This window comes from Notamacropus eugenii, chromosome 3 (genome assembly GCF_028372415.1).
Source record: "Notamacropus eugenii isolate mMacEug1 chromosome 3, mMacEug1.pri_v2, whole genome shotgun sequence".
NCBI classification, from domain to species: Eukaryota; Metazoa; Chordata; class Mammalia; order Diprotodontia; family Macropodidae; genus Notamacropus; species Notamacropus eugenii.
Genome location: NC_092874.1, coordinates 267,544,764 through 267,562,884, shown reverse-complemented (window position 1 = coordinate 267,562,884; position 18,121 = coordinate 267,544,764). Strand labels below are relative to the sequence as shown.

Genomic DNA, 18,121 nt, shown 5'->3' with positions numbered 1-18,121 from the left:
AGTATAATTGAGGCTGAAGATGGAGTTTGCTTTTAATGTATTGCTTTTTTTTAAGACTGTTAAAATAGCTGTAAGTGTGATTATCACTTCAAATGATTTCTCTTTGAAAAATGTATTCGCACAAAGTCATGTGTTAATTTCATTTGTGAGAATTCACAATTTAGATACTTTCATTTTTTCTTATTTGGTATGTTTCTTCTTTTACAACAAGACTAATGTAGAAATAAGTTTTACATGATTTTATATATATAACCTGTATCAAATTGCTTACTATCTTAGGGAGGGGAGAGGGAAGTGAGAGGAGAAAATTTAGAACTCAAAATTTAAAAAACAATGTTAAAAGTTGCCTTTACATGTAACTGGGAAAATGAGATACTATTTTAGAAGAAAGAAAGAGAGAAGGAAAGGAAGGATGGAAAGAAAGGAAGGAAGGCAACGGACAGGGAAAGGAAAGAGAAAGGGAAAAGGAAATGAAAGGAGAGGAGGGGACTTGGGTCATTCACATCCTGGCCCTCAAAACAAACTGACTTTGTTATCATGGACAAATGACATTACCTCTCATCAATATAAGCGATCCTATCAGAGCAAAATGTCATTAACAGGGGAACCTACTTCAGTAGAAGTGTTCCTGAAATTACAGGTTCTATCCCTAATAGATTTCATATACTTTAATCTTCATTATAAAACCATTGCTAGAGGCATTTGGAGTTTGTGTGCATGGCCATATAGGTAATTGCATCAGAATCAAACTTGGTATTAGTACATACTGTTTGAATTTGGAATCAGGAAGACTTGAGTTCAAGTCTTGCATCAGAAATTAATAGCACTGTGATTGTGAGTAGTCATTTAACATTTGTCACCATTAATTCCCTCATCTGTAAAAAGAGGGTAACGGTAGAACCTTCCTACCAGGGTAATTGTGAGGATAAAATGAGATAAAAGATGGAAAATGTTTTGCAAACTTCAAAGCATTGTTGCTTCAACTCTTGTTTAGTTGTTATTTAGCTGTTACTACAGTTGTTATTAATTGAGGTTTTCCTGACTCCAAGACCAGTTCCTGTCCATGATTCCAGGATTCCTTAAAAAATTGTATTTTCTCTTTTAAATTTGCATGTCCACGAAAAATTTCTAAGATTATATGAAAGAAAATATCTGTAATTAATATATGCCAATTTTCAGATTTCTTTATAAAATGCATGTTTTTGTTTAAGGAAATATTACCCTTTCCCCATTTTCATGATATAATATCCAGAAAGATTATTTTCCCCAAAGATTTTCTTTTTTTTTTTCTAGATTTTATTATTTAACTAAAGAAAGCATTACTCCTAAATTCAAATGCTTTGGGAGGAAATGCTTACTTTAAAAAATGCCTACTCTAAGGTAAGGTAGGAAAACTCTTGTATTTGTGTTGTTTGCACTTGTTTTCAATTTCAAGGTGGTGAGAGCTATTTAAGCTTCTCAAGGGTATGTATTATAGTACTGTATTCTTCACAGTGTGGACACATAATAGGTGCTTAGCCATATTTGTGAATTAGTGAAATGTGGATTGAGGAAATGTGTCATGTACTCAACTAGCATTCCTTGAGTATTTAATAAATGTTATGTGCAAAGCTGGAAATAGAGATAAAGTAGAAAGACAAGTTCTGCCTCCAAGGAATTTACATTTTAATTGGGGAAGACAATCCTTATAAGTAAGATGTATGGAGATAAGGGTACCTAATGAGAGAAATGGGACATTGCTGATCTGAATGCCCCCAACCCCCATGGAGGTCCTGGGAAGAGTCATCCAATCAGAGAAGGGTGCTTCAGGGCTGAAAGACACTTCCAATATGTAAACTGGAGAGGAAGGAAAGTGTGAAGCTCCAGGTTGAAGAGCTGGGGTATAGTTACACTCCAAGTCTGGAGTGTAAACCAGAGAGGAATGAGATCATATGAAAGTCGATGTCAATTTCAAGAAATCGTCATTGAATATTTTGTTTTCAAATAGGAAGGTGGAGAAAAGCAAAATGTTAAGGGGAACATATTTATGTGTCCTACTGTCTGATGGTCACCATGGGAAATGGGAACTTAGACCATTTTCCTATCTTGTCTAGAAAATTCATAGAGTAGCTAAGGGAAAAGTGAAACTATCCCTTCCCATTCATTAATCACATAATCTCATATTTGCAAGGGAATTAAGGGGCCATCCGGATGAACCAGAACTGGAAAAAGAATCACCTCTATGACTTTCAAATATCTATTTCTGTGTTGCTCTGATTTTTAGGGAAATTTGTTATTCTTATAATTGGTTTCTTTTCTGTAGTCAAGTTTAAATTTGCTTCTTTGCAGCTTATATCCATTATTTGTGGTTATGTTCTCTTCTATACAGAAGCATGAAAAGTACTGTAGGGCAGTGGACTGGGAGCTGGACCTGGAGAATTGACCTTGTACAAGTCATCTAGCCACTATATGCCTCAGTTTCTTCAACTGTGAAATGGGGATATATACTAGTACCTGTCTCCCAGGGTTGTTACCAGGATCAAATCTTCAATTATAAATAAACTTTATTGTCTTATATATGCCACATTGTATACTGAGTATGTTGGAATACATATAGGAAAAAGGAAAAAAATATTACTGCCCTAAAGAGTTTGCATTCTAATGGGGAAAATACACAAAAGAAAGCTGAGAAGGAGAGGAGGAAGGCAGAGGTGGGAAGAGGTAGACTGGGATGATGAAGCAATCCAATTTAAGGAGTGCAGCTAGTGGGAGAGTTGAGATGGGGGCTTTGGGTTTTTTACCCCTTACCCTCTAGTCCTCCAATCTGAGGAGGAGAAGCTACTGAGGGTTGTGATAAGGTGTAAAGATCAAAGCTCATGAAAAGCTCTGGGAGGCTGACTTTATTTGTTGATGAACTTTTTCTAGAAATATGAAGATGTTATAATCAAATTCAATGAGTTTGATAGAAAATAGTTAGGATCAAACGAGATTTATATTTGTGAAGCATTGTAGAAACTTTGAAGTGCTAGATAAACACTAGATAAATATTTTGTGTTTTTCTACAAGTCTTCCTTCACTCAGCACAACAGCAAGATCCTTTACCATTCCAATTGACTTCCCTCTGCTTTGACATTTTTAAATATTCTCTTTAACTTCTAGTTCATAGTACTGAATACAACAGTCCAAATGAAATTGACCTGGGGTAGAATATAGTAAGAAGATCCTGTCCTAATTTCTGGAGTCTCTCTAAGAAAATCAAAATTGCATTGCCTTTTTGAGTTGTCATATCACAATATTGTAGGGCAGCTAAGTGTTTCAATGAATGACCTGAAGCCATGAAGCCTTGTCTTCATGGGTTCAAATATGAACTCAGACACTAGTTGTGTGACCCTTAGCAAGTCCTTAGCTCTGTTTGGCTCAGTTTACTCATCTGTAAAATGGAGAAGAAAATGACAACCCTCTCCAGTATCTTTGCCAAGAGAACCTCAGATGGGAACATGGAGAGTCAGACATGACTGAAAAAAATTACATGCTTGACTGCTCTTAAGCTTAGAAATCATTTGGAGAAAGTCTCTATCTGTAATTTCTCTTGGAATTAATTTAATTTCCTATGGATTTTAACCTGAGTGCACCAGATAGAAAGATTAACTGAGAATGTGGAATAAAAGAACAATTTTTAAATCCTAGAATTCATATAGCACTTTAACATTTGTAAAGTGATCTCCTTCGGCCCTGAGAACAATTCTGGGACATAGGTCTCGTGGATGGGCACCATAATTTCCATTCTGTTGTTGTTCAGTTGTATTCAACTTTTTGGGACCCCATTTGGAATTTTCTTGGCAGAGATACTGGATTGACTTGGCATTTCCTTCTCCAGAACATTTTACAGATGAGGAAACTGAGGCACACAGGATTAAGTGACTTGCCAAGAGTCACAAAGCTAGCATCTGAGGCAACAACTCAGAATAAAGTTGGACTGGCACAAAGGGTGATAAGACCATCTTCTCTTAATTACTGGAGTTAGATCTTCCTGACTCTAGACCTGGTTTATCTACTCGCTGTACCACCTAACTGTCTGTGTAATTCAGTGCACTGACTACAAGTATACTCAATGATGTAAAGAAAATATGTAAAGAAAATAAATAAGCATTTATTAATCACCTACTATGTGCTAGGTAGTCTGCTAAGGATTTTACAAACTTCACCTTATTTAATCTTCACAACAAACAAAACAAAAAAGTAAGTTATTTTATTATCCCCATTTTACAGATGAAGAAACTGAGGCTTACTGGAGTTAAGTGACTTGCCCAGGGTCCCATGAATAGTACATGCCTGAGGCTGGATTTGAACTCAGGTTCGGGCCACTGTGCCACCTCGTTACTTCTATGTGCCAAGAACTAGGCTAAGCACAAAAGATAAAAAATGCAATAGCACGTATCAAGAAGCTTATATTCAAATAGGAGATACAATCCCATCTCATATTGGGAATGGTGATCGAAGAAGACCATTTTTGCTTTGGCTGTTTACAGAAATGTTGAGTTAGGTCATAATGGAGCAGATTGGTATTCTTTAACCAGAAACTATGGTAGAGTTGCTTTGATCCTGATTAATTGTTCCAGAAGTGAAGAGGGCTATGGAAGGCCTAGAGGAAAGGAAGAGAGGATAAGTTGATAGTGGCAAGGTTGTAGAAGAGAGGGCCAGAGAATAGGGAGTGGAATGAAACATGGAAGATGAATGTTCCTGAACTAATGGTCCAGGAAAGCCAAGAAGGCAGCAATTGTGGGCTATGGGCTAGTACTTCAAAGGGGTAGGATTGCTGACCAAGTTCTTTTTAATTTAGCAAAATATGGAGCAACTGTCAGTGGCAACAATGTCTAGGCCCTTATTTTACCCTTTGAAACTGTACCCTAAAGCAAGGTAAGCTCATACTTCAAAACTGCTTACATCCGATGAATTATTGGTGAATTCCTTCAATACCCAGGCTAGGACTTGAGTTATAAAGAACCTGAGTTAGCAAGAATTTAGTATAGAATTTGACTTCCTGATCATCAATGCCACGTCATTAGTGACAGGTCAGTCAGTGATCCCCAAAGGTGATTTTATTAAATATGACTTAATGTGCCATTTCTACCTCCATATCTGTGCCTTTGTATATAGACTGTGCTATGTGCCTAGAAAAATTATTTTCTTCCTCTACTAACCTCATTTTAATCAAAACTCATATCTATTGCCACCTTCTACCTAAGGCCTTTCTTTAACCCCTGAGTTATCAGGGCCTTTCCCTCCAAATTACTTTGTATTTATCTTTTGTTTTTCTTAGGGATAGGACCTAGATCTCTAATTTCATGGAACAGAGAACTTTAACATCAAAAAGCTCTTTTACCAATGTAGATCAACACCTTCTCTGCAATTTATAATCTCAGAAAGTTGTTGAGAGCTATGTGAGATCAGGTGACTTGACCAGGGTCTCCCAGCCAACATGTGTCAGAGTTGAATTTGAACATAGAACTTTCTTATTCCGAGACCAGCTCAGTAATATCCATCACTCCACATTTCCTCACTCTTTACATGGATATCTTGTATATACTTATATAGAGAGTCCCAAAAGTCTTAGTGCAAATGTGAACCATAATAAGTTCAAACTGCACCAAGATTCTAGGGACAGGCTTTTATCAGCTCCATAAATTAAGGGAAAGTTTCTCTTTTTTTGTCTAAATATCATCAATATCTTAGAGTTTCTGGCATAGAGTAGATAATTAAATGCATGTTCATTGGTTGAAATTTATCACATCCCTGTGGAATTTATTACCAACTTACTGCCCTCTCTTAGCTTCCTTCAAAGCTCTAGTCAAGTACATAGGATGAATGTTCTGATTTTCCCCCAGCTGCTAGTCATTCCCAAATTACTTTGTATTCCCTTTGTATATATTTTTATTTTATTTTTTTCCAATAGAATATTATCCTTTGAGGACAGGGGCCGTTTGTTTCCTTGTATCCCCCTTGAGGGTCAGACCTTGCTTTGCCAATTTAGACATAGATGGTACTTAAGATCTTCCACTGAAAGGATAAAGGAATGAATAAGCATGTTGAAGCTTGAATTCAACACTCCTCTCCACCAGGCATCTTCTTCATAACCCTTTGTCACCACAGTTTTGGTCTTCTGAGATTGTGTATTCAATAATTCATAATTATAAAGCAATAATCAGAAAATCTTGGTTACAAAAAAGATACAACAGTAACACTGTATGAATTCCCAAGTCTACTCCAGCAGCTGATTTCTACTGCCAATTTGATTGAGTCCAACTCATTTTCCATCAGTATAGTTCATGTCACAGATACATGAATTCTAGTAGCATACTAAATCCAAGGTCTCCATATCTAAATACATTTCATAGTCAGGATCAAATGCATTCTTCTTCTAATTAGTTTTTCCTATGAGAATTAGAAGTAAATATCTTCTCACCTTCATACTTTCTCAAACTTCAGTGTTTAGTTTCTCCTTTGTTCTAACTACTCAATGATCCTAGCTGCAAACACTCAAGATTCTGAACATCTTTGAAAGTCAGCATCCTGCCACTGAGGTAGGGTCTAGGTCTTAGTTGAAGGAAGGAAGGAATGAATGAATGAACGAATGAACTGAGGTTTCCATATCAGTCTAAGATCATATTTAATGGGGTTTTCTGGACTTGGAGTCAGAAAAGACTTGCGTTTAGAACAGTGCCTTTGACAGTTATTAACTGTGTGGTCATGGTGTATCTCTTCTCTGAACCTTGATTCCCTCCATTCAGGGTGAATGTACTTAAAATGTGAAACTTAAATGAGGTTATGTATTTAAATCACTTTGAAAACCTTAAAGAATTAGAAATGTATCAGCTATTATTATTATTTTAGTTATTATAGAACACAAGTCCAACTTTTGTCTGGTTGTGCCCTTACATAGATATTTCATCTCCAGAGGCCCAGTTATGTATCCTACCCTAATGATCACCTCCAGAGCCAGTCAAAGCCTGTGTTGTACTCATTATTCCTTTTCACAAAGCCAATTACTGAGCAACTAGGTGGATAATAATTATATTGTTATACATGTTCTTTCTGAAATTTACTTGAAGTTTACAAATTCAAAAAAGTTTGAAAAAAACTAAACAGATTGATAAAATGAAACCCACCTTTTGATAGTTTTTCCCCTGTAGTCAGTTTGTTTCTCACTTTTCATAACAAATAAGCATTGTCAGGTAAAACAATCCCACTCATTTTTCAAGCTTGCCTTATTCTGGACCTTGAGTCCATCACCTCTGTAAAGGGAGGTAGGCATCATACTTCATTATCAGTCCTCTGGTTGCTTATTGCATTGGTCACAATCCGCATTTCAAAGTTATTTTTCATTACAATCTCAAACATTCTTGTCAAGTCATCTGTTGTTAGAGATTTGGTCAAAAGTCTACCAGACAGCTAACTGCTGGCAGCACTTTCCTTTCAAGAGCAAATGCCCATGTGAACCCCTGTCTGATGAGACACTTTTTGTAATCCTTCATGTCACATCTCACCATTAGGCCTACTCATTATGCTGTGTCTTTAAATGTTCAAATGGACCCTTCACTCTTGACATTTTTAGTTTCTCTCTTTTAAAAAATTGAGTCTTGAAAGAAGTCCCCTAACAAGACTATTATGTAAAGGTAAATGGAGGAGTGAAACATTCTTGGGTTTGACAGATAATGTGAGAAAAACAAGTTCCATGTTTAGCTTCAGATCTTGACTTTCTTTCTATGGCTGATCCATCCTTCAGTCATTGTTTTTAATTGCCTTTTCACTGCTCTTCCTAGTGAGAAAGAAAACAGCAGCACATGCTAGGCACTTTTATATAAAAATATAGCCTTTAGGGTTTATCTTATCCTGATGACATAAAGCATGTCTTGCCAACTTTGAATTTTTATTCTCATCTATAGAATTTTTATTTCTTTCAAGGCCTTTTCTTGTAGAATAATTGAAAATTTAAAGACACATTTCTAGAGTTTACTGATTGCTTTATTCATGAATCTAATTATTTCAGATGAAATGTCAGCATATTTTGGAACTGTTCTATATGAATTAGTTAATATTTATACATTTAGATGAGATTAAGGGCTATACAAATTCCCAAAGTCCTCATTATAATAATAGCTCATTGCATATCTTTTTTGTTCTTTACATATAAAAGTAAAACAGAAGGCCATCTGGGGAGCCAGTAAGTACCTCACAAGCCCTGCTTCTGTAGGATTATTAAAACATTGGCTTCTTAGAGCTTATATTTCGGAGTACAGAAAAAAGTTTCTTTTTTCCCTTTGTTTTTACTTTTTCAATGACATTTTATGAGCACTGAAATTAATTCTTGAATTTCTACCTGTCCCACTGAATTGGGACTAGGTAGATAATTTCAGTGATTTTTAGAAAATTCCTAGATGAGCAAAGTTCCCTTCCTTTTAGAGAGTTAGCTAGAAGTGTCAAATATGCACTCTGAGGGAAACATGCTACCCACAACACTCCTCATTGTACTCAAAATAGTTTTAAAAAGTCATTGGGCAATATTTAGCAAAACAAATAAACAATAAAACAATATTACATTTTAAAATGATCAACGTGGCATAACAGGAATATTTATGTAGGGACTGATATCCTCCATTTCTATTTGAATTTGACACCATTGCCTAGAGTACTGAGAGATTTAAATGACTTACTAATGCTTGTAGCAGAGGTGAGATTCGAACCTATGTCTTTCTAACTCCAAGACTGGCTCTCTGTCCATTACCCTACACTGCGTCTTTTCCCCATACATGCCAAGGCAAGTTGTGTTTCTAATAATTTTAACTGTTTAAAGGTGAATACAATTAATTAAGTCTTCATAATATAATTTTGTAAACTTTCATTGCTAAATTATTACAATTAATTTTACCTTTTGAGAACAGTGTTGTTGTTCCAGTAATTAGCATCATTGGCTTTGTAATGGTTATGAGAAATGACATGGTACCTTGCCATTTATAATTATAACAGCAACCACTATTTGAGGATTATAGTTATTTTGCTAAACTTTCAATTACTTCCAGGCAATTTCAATAAAATGAGCCCACCAAGAATTAAAACAAAATGCATTTTCTCTAAAGCCTTAGATGACCCAATGCATTATTCATGCTTTTTTGAATGGGACATTTACAGTCACCATTGCAAAATTCCATTAAAAGTGTTAATTTCTATAACCAATAAAGAAAGCATCAGGTTTCAAGGTTGCACAAAAAGAATCATTAGTTAAATGGGATCCATTGGTTACATGTGGATTTGAAGCCAGATTTTGACCTTTTTATTTTTTTAATTGACTCAATTTTTCTCCCATGCAGAAATTATAGGTTGACTTTCCCTGATATATTTTGTAAAACAAGGATATATTCCAATGAGGAAAGTGTGTCGCTTTGAAAGCAAGCTTGTTCAGTAATGTGTGTGTGTGTGTGTGTGTGTGTGTATGTGTGTGTGTGTGCATTTGTAGCTCTTCAGGAAAAAAAAAAGACCTACCTTTCTAAAAAATCTTTTGTATAATCCATATAGTGTGGGGATGTATCTTTCAAGGCTGCAAGATAAAGGCAATGTTTTTGTTTGTTTTTGCTTGGTTTTCCTAATGGAACCAGTGATATGATAGCAATTATTTTTTGCCATTTCTCTGAAAGAACTCTGAAAATTGAAGAATCAGCCAATTTTTAAATACTCTAGATGAATTATTGAACAGAATGTTTAATGGAAATGGGAGTTGCAGAATCCATACAAAAATGTGCTTGAGAGAAAATGCTGTCAAGAATGTTCCCTTAGTGAATATTTCAATAAGTCAAGAATCTGGGATTTCATTGTGGCAGGAGTGCTCTACACTGATGTAGACTATAATACATATAAATTATACATGTATGTGAATATATAAAAACTATGTTTATAGGAATATATACATGTGTATGTATACATACATATATGCACATATACAAATATCTATATTTATGCATATACATGGATCTATATACACATGTGTGTATACATATGTGCATATATTGTACATGCATGTGTGCACACACATGTACATAAACACCTTATGGTTAATCTGTTGATGAGATTCTTTGAAGTTAGTAATTCTAGCCTAATGAATATAAATGCCATCACTGGGCCTGTACAAGAAGACTTTCTACACTGTTAGATCCTGCCACATTGTGTATTACTGCCTGCATGACCTTTGAGATACCAGATACATCTCCATGGCACTATGAGACCATCAATTCAGTCCAATTCAATAAGCATTTATTAAGTGCCAAGTATGTGTAAGAAATTGAAAAAATAGGGTTACAGAGTACATAACTTCCCACAAAGAGAAAGTTGTTGTAGTATATTCAATTAGTCATATCTGACTCTTCATAACCCTGTTTGGGGTTTTCTTGGGAAAGATATTGGAGTGGTTTGCCATTTCCTTCTCCAGCTCATATTATAGATGAGAAGACTGAGACAAACAGGGTTAGGGGGCTTGCCCAGGGTCATGCGCCACTGTTTCTGAGGCTGGATTTGAGCTCAGTTTCTCCTGACTCCAAGGTTGACATTTTCTCCACTGTGCCACGTAGCTACCACAGAAGACAGATGTGAGTTTAAGTGTGCCTCTGGTGGGAACCAGACTCTGGACAAACTGCTTAATTTTTCATTTTTTTAGTAGCACTTGCAGAGTATAAATTGCAAAGAAGGTGCCAGAATGAATTGGTAGAAGGAGTTTCTTTACCTTTAAGTTCCCTATATCAATGAAATCACAAGTCCAGCTTCTATCTCTCTATGTAAGGAAATCACTGATCCAGCTATAGAGGATTCACAGAAAATAGAAACAATGAAGAATCACATATAAAAGTAGGACTTTAGTGGAGGTAAGTAGCCTGGTTAATGTTGTGGTACCAAACAGTTGTAAATTTCATTTCATGGTGTTTCTGTTTTGCAGCTTGTTTTCTTTATGAAATTTCACTTCAGTCCCAGTTTCCCTGATATGAATCCCTCCACCTCGGTAACCTGATTGTCTGTTTCCCTAGTTCAGCTTCTTGGTCTACAGGCATAAACAAATCTCATCCACACTTCGTTTGGGCCTCTCACACTTGGCAGCTGCCCAATACCATGCAAGTCACCATACTCTGATCACTTACTGATGAGACTTGATTCCATATGGGGACAAGAGAAGCTGCGTCTAGGAAGTTGTGCTTCTGTTTCTTGTTGCATGTCCTTGTTCTGTTAGGGCAAAGAAAAGTTTGTCTGTTACATGGGCAGTGACTTTGGAATGTTTCCTTTCATCCCAACATAAAACCTGAACAGAGGTTGTTGGGACTAGGACTGTGGCTCCTACACAACCAAGAATAGGAAAAAAAATGCAAACATACATTTATACATATATGTATACATATGTGTGTGTGTGAGACAGAGAGAGAGAGAGAGAGTGTGAGTCTTACCTCTTTCTAAAGGACGAATGTACAAAAGTACTTTCATTTTTGGTTAAATTTGTTTTGTTTTTTATTTTTGAAATGCAAACTATGATTCACATTTCCCACCCAGATGAGGGGAGAAGAATAAAGATAACCCAGTATAATCTATATATCAAATGCTTTTCAATGGCCAATGACCATTTCCCCCCATTGTCATTTCATGACTGTGAGCATTTTTTATCTTTACTGACAGAATTTCGTGGTCCTAACAAGGATCGCGTGGTACTGCCCTGAATTTAAAGTTGAAGGATCAATGTTAAGGTCTTACTCTTCCTTGAACTACTTGAATGCTCTTAAGAAAATATTTCTCTGAGCATCAGTGTTCTTATCAGTGAAGATAGTAATAAGCCATACTCTCCCTAACTCACGGTGCTGCTGAGAGGATCCAATGAGAATGCATGGAAAACATTATGCAAATATGTGATGTTATGATATGAGATAGTCTGATGTAATGTGAAAATATCACTGGCTTAATGTAATTATTGAAAAGAGTAAATTGCTTAGCTCTTGGAAACCTGTGGATGTTTCTTGACATAGGGTAAAATGTGATTTTGTAATTCCTAATACATTGAAATAGATGGAGGAAAAATGAGAAATTTTGCTATCCAGGTATGACCTGTGGTTTTGTGTTTTTAGGTCCCTTTTCCCTTCTAGTACACAGTTGTAGGATCTCATTGCTTCATATCTGGACTATTGCAATAATCTGCTGTTTGGCTGCAAGTCTCTCCCCACTCCAGTCTGTCTACTACTCAGCTGTCAAAGTGAGCTTCCTAATGACCACTCCTCTCCCTTCCCCTTCCCTCTCTTCTTCTCCTCTTCTCTCCCCTCCTCCCCTCCCCTCTCTTCTCCTCTCTGTCTCTCTCTGATATCGCTTTTACATAGTGATTTGCATACTTTCTCACCCGTTACATCGAGAACTCCCTAAGAGCAGAAATTGTTTTTTTTTAATCTCTCTTCGTATCCCCAGGTACAGTACCTGGTACATAGGATGTACATAATTAAATGCTTGTTGACTTCTCCTCTGACGCAGATCATAAGTAAGCCTTCTCCACTCTTCATATTTGAATTCATCCTTTGGCTATTAGTCATAACTGATTCTGTAACATAATAGATAGTCTTTGAGAGTCATTGTGGTTAGAAAATTTGTTCCCCCACAGTCAGCTTGTTGATAAGTGTCTTTAGACCTAACTTAGCTAGGAAGGTCCTGAGCTCATAAACATACAGTCCTCTCAGTATTTTTGGTCCTTTTTCTTTTCACTGATGAGAATACCGAGGCTCAGAGAACTACTTTCCTAAGGTTATTCAACTAGTTCATGGCAGAGATAGAAATCAAAATTATATCTTCTGTCTTTAAGTTCAGACAGTGTTTCTTCTGTTGTGCCATGCAACCCTTGCTAGGGCCATGAAACCATGATGCCATACTTGAAGCCTTTCTGACTGAACTGGATCTGCCAAATTTGAACTCTTCTGTCATAACCTTTAAAAACATGGGGGGCATGTTCTATCCAATCAGACATTCAAATAGGATTTTAATGAAAACGAATTTTTAAAGGGAAAAACAATGGAGTCACCAAACATGAACCTTCATGAAAAACATTTAGAAGTCAGTGATAACATTAAGATGTTTTCTGTATGTTTACTTTTTAAAACATGAAAGATCGGTAGATGGCAGTTCTCTTAATAGAAATAGTTAAATATCAGATTGAAGAGGTAAGATAACAAGTTTAATTTTATACATGTTGATTTTAACATTTCTAACTCTAAGTAGAGATGCCCTAAGGCAATTGCTTTTAGGAAACAGGTGTGGAGGTTAGAAGAGAAAGTAAGTGTTGGATTATAAAACTAGAGATAGATAGAAGAAAAGGGAAAAAAGGGAAGAAGCATTTATTAAGCACCAACTATTTGCAAGACACTGTGCTAAATGCTTAGTATTGTAGATTTGACATAGTAAGTACTTAATAAATGCTTGTTTCCTTCACTCTTAAGATCACATATATGCATACTCACTATATAATGTACACATGTGTATACATACATGTAAATGTATGGGTGTATGTATGTGTATTTGATACACATATACACACCTATTTCAAATGAAATTATATGTTCATATATGTACATCTATGTGCATATGTAGATATATATGTGTATTATGTATGTGTGTATAGTAATTGGATGTTCACAACAACCCTGGGAAGTAGCAAGGGTCTAATGAGAGAGAATAGAAAAAAGTTCTGGGTACATTCCCATTAAAAGAAAAAAAGGAAGTCAGCAAAGATGACAGAAAAAAATACATTAGCTGACTTGTAACTCATTCTGCAATTGTAGGTATGTTATAGCGAAGGTGTCCGAGTTGATTAATTAATTTAGATTAAGGTCCCCTGAAGAAGGGGAACCAGGAGCCAATGACATCTTACACGCTGTAGAAACAAGGAATTCAGAAGGAAGGGTCAAAAGTGTTATCTTCTGCAGAATTTTTTCCTTGACTCTCTCCTTGTTTAACATTTTATTACTGATTTGTATGAAAGCAAAGATGGTGGATTTATTAAACATTTAATTGGTATGAATATAGGAGAGATAGCTAATGAGTAGAGGTGGCTGAGTAGGGATAAAATGAGGTAGACAACACTTTGTCCAGTTATAGGAACCATGTAGTAATGGTGGTGATGGTGGCAACTGCAGCAGTGGTGGCAGTAGTGGTAATTATTATTGCTGTTATTGTGAATATGAGTAACTAGCATTTATATAGTTCTTTAAGTGCTATAAAATGCAAATCACCTTATACACATTGTCATTTGAGACTCACAACAACCTTGGGATGTACATACGGTTATTATCTCCATTCGTGCTACTCCTACTTTAATATTTTAAGCAAACTAGGAACTGTGGTAAGACCTTTGGAACAGACTGTATTGTTCTCTATGTTTTCTTAGTTCTTCATTAGATCATGTAAATATTCCCTGTATTTAAAGTCTTATATGACATTTCCAAGAACACTATATATTCCACTATGTCTATGTACCAGCAGAGTTTCTCCCCATGCCCACTATTTTCATCTGAGTATTCCTGGGTACTCCCTCCATTATATGTGTTTCTCTGTAACACGTGTTCCATACAGTAATTTGTGTGAATATTTTATTGGGCCTTTTTCTGGTGTTCTAAATTCAGCATACAGTGTTCATGAACAGGTTGGCCAGTCTTTTGATAGAGACACTCCTGTTGATATTCATAAGGTGAATTACTGAGGATCATAAGGTTATAATATTCTAAGGTAGAAACATCAAACATGCACAAGTAACTTCCAACACTCCTGAATGCACCCACACCAGATTAAAATGTAATTGGACAATATTTGACAAAGTAAAGAAAAGCACAATAAAATATAGATTCTGTGAACTTGTGGTCTTCAGAGTCAATACGTGGCTTGCAGGGATCCTTGTGTGTGGTTTACTGTTCTCATTTCTATTCGAATCTGACACTATTGCTATAAGATACCTATAATTACAGAATGAGTCACCAGTCAACAAGAATTTATTAAATTCTTAAAATGTGATAAACAATGTGTTAATTGAGGTGACTATAAAGGCAAAACTGTAATGTCTCCTCTCAAGAGGCTTACATTCTAATGAGAGAAAACAACATGTGAATAATTATGTTCTTTTATTAATAATAATAATGATCATTATCATGAGAAAAACACTAGCATTTTTATAGCACTTTAAAAGTTGCAAAGTACTTTACAAATATAATCTCATTTTATCTGTACAATAATTCTAGAAGTTAGGTATTATTATTATCTATTTTACCAGAGAGGAATTTAGAAATGACTTGCCCGGTATCACACAACTAGTAAGCACTTGAAGCCAAATTTGAAAATACAAGTGTTCTGATTCCAGGACCAGCATTCCCTCCAATGTGTCTTTAGGTATCTCCTCCATACAGTGGATATACCCATATACTGTGTAAATGGAAAGGCATTTTATAGGGAAGGACCTCCTATAGAAGGTAGCATTTGAGCTAAGTCCAGAAGGATATGGGGAATTTAGGAAACAAAGGATAAAAGGGAGATCAATCATTACATTTAACAAACTTCTCAAGCCTTTTCATCATCTTTTCTAGCAGAGATACCAGTGCACACTTATATGGAACACTAATGAATTTGACCTCAGGCTACAAAACCGGTCAGGGCTGAATTTTCCTTGTCAATATTCTTTAGTCCTTAGAACTGAAATATATATCATGGCTGCACTTGAAACTTCACATATATGAGTTGACATGGATTTGTTTTCCACAGAATTTCAGTCAAAGTTCATAAAACAGTTTGGTTAGTAGGACGCTACTAAATCATGCTCAATAAAGAAAAGGGGGGCTACTCAGTGCAGCAGCAACCCTTCTTTCTCCACAGTGGTCAACTATGACCCCCAACTCCCCAGCAACCATGTCGAAGGGACCTGCAGTGGGCATTGATCTTGGCACCCCTTCCTCCTGTGTGGGAGTCTTCCAACATGAGAAAGTGGAGATCATTGCTAATGACCAGGCAATCAGAATCACCCCCAGCTACGTTGCCTTCACTGACACAGAACACTTAATCAGTGATGCTGCAAAGAATCAAGTTGCAATGAACCCCACCAACACAGTTTTTGATGCCAAACATCTGATTGGTTGTAGATTTGATGATGCAGTTGTACAGTCAGATGCTGGCCTTTTACAGTGGTGAATGATGCAGGCAGGCCTAAGGGCCAAGTGGAGTACAAAAGGGAGACCAAAAGTTTCTATCCAGAAGAAGTATCTTCTATGGTCTTGATCAAGATGAAATTGCTGAAGCTTACCTTGGGAAGACTGTCACAAATGCCGTAGTCACAGTACCAGCCTATTTTAATGATTCCCAGTGTCAGTCTACTAAACATGCTGGAACCATCACTGGTCTCAATGTGTTCCGAATCATCAATGAGCCAACTGCTGCTGCTATTGCTTATGGCTTGGACAAAAAGGTTGGTGCCAAGAGAAATGTGTTGATCTTTGACCTTGGAGGTGGTACTTTTGATGTCTCCATTCTTACCATTGAAGATGGCATCTTTGAGGTCAAGTCCACAGCTGGGGACACCCACTTGGGTGGGGAGGACTTGGACAACTTAATGGTTAGCCATTTCATTGCTGAGTTCAAGCGAAAGCACAAGAAGGATATCAGTGAGAACAAGAGGGCTGATTGCCATCTTTGCACAACTTGTGAACGTGCAAAGCACACCCTCTCTTCTAGTACCCAAGCCAGTACTGAGATTGACTTCTTCTATGAAGGTATTGATTTCTATACATCAATCACCCGAGCCTGTTTAGAAGAGATGAATGCTGATCTCTTCCGTGGCACGCTGGACCCTGTGGAAAAGGCCTTAAGAGATGCCAAGCTAGATAAATCACAGATTCATGATATCGTCCTGGTGGGTGGTTCCACTCTAATTCCCAAAATCCAGAAGCTTCTGCAAGACTTCTTTAATGGCAAGGAACTCAACAAAAGTATCAATCCCGCTGAGGCTGTTGCTTATGGTGCAGCTGTCCAGGCTGCCATTTTGTCTGGAGATAAATCTGAGAATGTACATGACTTGTTGTTGTTGGAAGCCACTCCTCTTTCCCTTGGAATTGAAACTGCTGGTGGAGTTATGACTGTTCTGATAAAACATAATATCACCATCCCCACCAAACAGACACAGACCTTTACCACCTATTCGGACAACCAACGTGGTGTGCTTATTCAGGTTTATGAAGGTGAGAGGGCAATGAGAAAGGATAACAACCTACTTGGCAAATTTGAGCTCACAAGAATCCCCCCAGCACCCAGAGGAGTTCCTCAGATTGAAGAGACATTTGACATTAATGCAAATGGCATTCTCAATGTTCCTGCTGTGGATAAGAGCACAGGCTAGGAGAACAAGATCACCATCACCAGTGATAAAGGATATCTGAGCAAGGAAGACATTGAGCGTATAGTCCAGGAAGTGCAGAAATACAAGACTGAGGATGAGAAGCAGAGAGCCAAGGTGTCTTCCAAGAATTCTCTTGAATTTCATAGTTTCAACATGAAGGCTACAGTGGAGGATGAAAAACTGCAAGACAAAATTGGTGATGAAGACAAACAGAAGATCCTTGACAAATGTAATGAAATAAACAACTGGCTGGATAAGAACCAGACTGCTTAGAAGGAAGAATTTGAGCATCAGCAGAAAGAGTTGGAGAAGGTCTGCAATCCCATCATTACCAAGCTGTACCAGAGTGCAGGGAGCATGCCAGGAAGCATGCTGGGTGGATTCCCAGGGGGTGGAGCAGCCCCATCTGGAGGTGCTTCTTCTGGACCCATCATTGAAGAGGTGGACTAAACAACAGAAGAAAAAGAATTCCGCACAGCTTTCCCAAAACTGAAGGACTCAAATTTGTAGCCAAAGCAGTAACAGTTTAAAAGTAACGTTTAAGCTACTGTATAAATTTGGGCATTCTGAATACTTGAATGTGTGCAGAGGAGAGAAAAGTGAACAGCATTGCACTTTATCAGTACCGTAAACAAGTGGAAATGCAATTCTTGTCCTGGAGAATAAAAACTATTTCACATTGACACCATATTTCCCCAATTGGTAAATGATCAA

The 18,121-nt window shown here is 36.9% G+C and overlaps 1 pseudogene; it reads left to right on the top strand.

The window, feature by feature from the left end:
* The first annotated feature begins 15,927 nt into the window (after positions 1-15,927).
* LOC140531523 (heat shock cognate 71 kDa protein pseudogene) lies at positions 15,928-17,877 on the top strand (annotated as a pseudogene).
* The last annotated feature ends 244 nt before the right edge of the window (positions 17,878-18,121 follow it).